This window comes from Hoplias malabaricus, chromosome 6 (genome assembly GCF_029633855.1).
Source record: "Hoplias malabaricus isolate fHopMal1 chromosome 6, fHopMal1.hap1, whole genome shotgun sequence".
Classification (NCBI taxonomy): Eukaryota; Metazoa; Chordata; class Actinopteri; order Characiformes; family Erythrinidae; genus Hoplias; species Hoplias malabaricus.
Genome location: NC_089805.1, coordinates 25,797,705 through 25,801,962, shown reverse-complemented (window position 1 = coordinate 25,801,962; position 4,258 = coordinate 25,797,705).

Below are 4,258 nucleotides of genomic sequence, written 5' to 3'. Positions count from 1 at the left end.
CTACACAACAACATACACCACTACTACTGTCCACTTATGGCAAGACGTTTTAATAGTAATTTATGACACTATACGTACATGACAGATATCTGCATTTTTACGACTAAACCTATTAATAAATTAACAAATCTTTAATTATATTTTTAGTAGGTATAATACCGAATTGAAAAATTTCCTATTTAATGACTAGAGTGAAGTGACATTAAGCTGGTGTGATCAGATTTACATTCCTGTAATCCATTTATGACTAGCCATATTACTAAATTAACATATCTCGAATTATATTTTGACTAGGCTATATGTCAATTTGAGATAACTCTAATTACATTTTGACTAGTCATAATATCTTCTTATTTACGTTAGAATTTTATGTAAGCTCCCATTCAATATATCTATGATTATTTACAATTACAATTATAATAATTTACATTTATGTATTTACATTTACAATTATAACTAGTCGTAAAATAGATTATGTCTTGCCTTTAGTTCAAAGAGTAGTCATAGTTCTAATTTAAAAATATCCTAAATGTCCTTGTTATTTAAGATGCCATATATATATTGTCAGAAGTGTTAGGCACCTGATATTTTTATTATTTACAATTATTTATCTTCTAGAATTTACAATTATTATCTAAGTGTGGTGCTTGTATAAAATTCTGATGGTATAATAATACATAAGCAATACATTAATTCATTATCTGCCCACAAACTGGGCGCTTATCCAGTTCAGGGTCGCGGTGGGTCCAGAGCCTACCTGGAATCATTGGGCGCAAGGCAGGAATACACCCTGGAGGGGGCGCCAGTCCTTCACAGGGAAACACACACTTTTTTTAGTCACCAATCCACCTACCAACGTGTGTTTTTGGACTGTGGGAGGAAACAGGAACACCCGGATGAAACCCACACAGACAAAGTCACTCAGAGCAGGAATCAAACCCATAACCTCGAGGTTCCTGGAGCTGTATGACTGCGACACTACCTGCTGCACCACCGTGCCGCACCTAAGCAATACATAATAATACGAAGAAATGTTTTGTGAAAAAGAGTGAAGAACAGTTTGTTTGCAGATATTCTCCTTGATTGTTTGGAATTTGCCATGTGACTGCCATGAGGAGAGATCTGAAAAAGTTAAATCAACACATTCACATATAGAATATCACTATTTACTGTAATAACAATATTTGTTTTTATTGTAATATTTGTTCATGACAGTGTTTAAATCATTAAATCAGTGCCTCATTATTGAAAATGATGATGCTGGTTATTTTATAAAAAATCCATGTGATCAAGGAGAATGTTCAGAAACAAACTGTTTTTCACATTAAATCACAACACATCAACAACATCTGACAAGAAAAAAAATCATTATATATTTTTACTCTATATTTTTTGTTTATGATTTTGTATGTGTTCTTATTATATGTACATAATTTTATAAAATCACCACACTTATTGACAAGATTATTTAAAAATGTAAAATTTCAAGTGCCTAAGACACTTGCAAAGTAATATACTGAACTACAAAAGAACTGATTAGGCAAAACTAAGATAAGGCTATCCAGAATTACATTTGTGACTAGCCAAAAGTCTTTTTAAGACATCTCCCAATGAAATTGTGAACACTGTCACCCATGTCTCTCAGAACTCCAGATCCCAGAATGCATCGGACAGTCACATGACTCTACACCGTTCTCACTCACCGGAATTCTGATCATGCACACCTGTTTATCTCATTATATAAGCCTCACTCACTTACCACTTCATGCTGAGTATTGCCGTGATTTATATCCGCATACAAAGCGGTCTCTAGAAACCTGTCGATTCTGAATTCCTGTTACCTACCCTTTGCTCGTCTTTCGTTTCTTGTCTTTGTCTTGCTCCCTTGGATTTGTTGTTACTCTCCGGTTCGTGGACTCTGCCTGTTTTTTGACTACTCTTTTGGATTATCTCTAAGGTACTGTTTGTTCCCGGCATTCGACCCATGCTTGTTTTGTCTTCCCCTTTTGAATTGTGATTAATAAACTCTTTTCACTGTTTACAGCAAGTGTCTGCCTTCTATCCAGTCGTGACAGACATACATGATTCGGATACATTGAAACATCATTCTGACCATATTAATGATAAATATACACTATGCTACTACCACTACATCCACCATCACCAAGTATGTCTGCTAGAATCATCACCCCCCCCCCCCCACACACACACACAACCACCATTTTAATTGCTAGTTATTACCAATCACTATCACCACCACTACTCCACTGTTACAACTACTACTACTGCTGCATGCGTTCCTTTTACTTACACTGTATAATAATTTGGGATTTGTGTATACAATTTGTTAAAGTTTTGCTACTTTATAATTTGCATCTTTTTCTTGATACAAGACTTAAGCTGTATGTGATGTATGTACCTAGAGATGTCCTATGTACAATGAACCCACCAGAGGGCAGACCGCCACTAGGGCATCTAGGGATTCTGAATGTAATCAGTGTGGCAGTAGTTCAATTAAAAGAAGTGAATCAGCCAGAAGTTGTCCTCCTTGCTCTGTGTGTCGAGTAATAATGTTTACTTAGTTACACTATAAGGGAGCAACATAACATAAATTGGCGACGAGTCGTGTGTTTCGGAATACTTTGCATCGATTGGCTGTGAAAGTTAAACCAGTTTTGTGCAAGTTTTGGACCGAAATGAACACCCGCGTGGCTAGCTAATGTGCTAATCAACTAAAAGCCAACCATCAACGGATACAAGGGCATTGAGTGCTGTGAGTTCATATACGGTACAAGTAATCCCAGAAAGACGTATGATGGCTGGAATATATGGACAAATGGACGTTTTCGATGAGTCTGGTGAGCAGTGGGCAACGTATATTGAACGTTTTGAGCATTATGTGGTGGCTAATGACATTCAAGAGGCTAAGAAAGTTTCAGTACTGTTCAGTGTGATGGGTCCTAAAACATATGGACTGCTTCGTAGCTTAGTAGCTCCCGTGGCACCTGGCACAAAGACTTATGAACAGGTTGTGACTGTGCTTAAAGATCACTTCACACCGAAACCGCTTGTTATAGCCGAAAGGTTCCGGTTCCACAAGCGAAATCAGGGGGAAGGAGAAACGATAGCACAGTATGTAGCAGTGCTCAAGAAGCTATCGGAACACTGAGTTCGGGGCTTACTTAGAGGACGCTCTGAGGGACAGATTTGTTTGCGGATTGAAATGCGAAGCTGTACAGAAACGTCTTCTGACGGAAGAAAACCTCACGTTCAAAAAAGCAGTGGAACACGCAGTGTCAGCAGAGACAGCAGCACGCGACGTACAGCAGTTAAGTAATTCCCTGAAAGTACATGCAGTGTTTTCGCAAAGTGAAAAATGCCGCCGCTGTGGGAAGGGAAATCACAGCGATGATGACTGCTGGTACAAAGACCGCGAATGTCACCAGTGCGGGAGGAAAGGCCATACTAAACGAATGTGTAGGGGTAGATCAAAGGGCAGTCACGAAAGAGAACATAAACACAATGTTAGAAAGCCTGAACAGAAAAGCCATGCTCACAAACACAGTGTGAAAGATAGAAAGGAAAAGATCCATCACGTCGAGGCGAATGAAAGTGAAAGTGAAGGAACGAAAGCGGATAGTGACAGTGACTTGGAACTCTATGCAGTGTCGCAAAAAGGGAAGTATTCACGTATATCAGTAGTGCCAACAGTCAACGGAAAGAAAATGGAGATGGAATTGGATACAGGGGCTGCAGTGTCATTGATTCCATGGGAAATGTACAAACGAAAGCTGCACAAAATTCCTCTGCAACCCACTGATATTATGCTAAAGACATACACAGGAGAGCCTTTGGCACCAGAAGGAGTCATTAAAGTGCAAGTGACATTGAACAAGCAACACGCTGTCTTGCCACTGTATGTGGTGAAGGCGGATGCTCCACCATTGTTTGGCAGGGAGTGGCTGAGAGCCATTCAGCTGAACTGGAGAGACTTAAAGACGGTACATGCAATTGAGCATAGACAGACAGACAGCTTAGAGATAGTGTTAAAAAGACACTCCGCTGTTTTCTCCGATAAGTTAGGCACCATGACTGGAGTGAAAGCCAGGCTCACTCTAAGACCAAACAGTGTACCCAAATTCTGCCCACCACGCAATGTGCCATATGCTCTTCGACCGCGAGTGGAAGCTGAACTGACACGCCTCACGGAGCTTGGCGTCATTTCACCGGTGGCGCATAGTGACTGGGCTACGCCAGT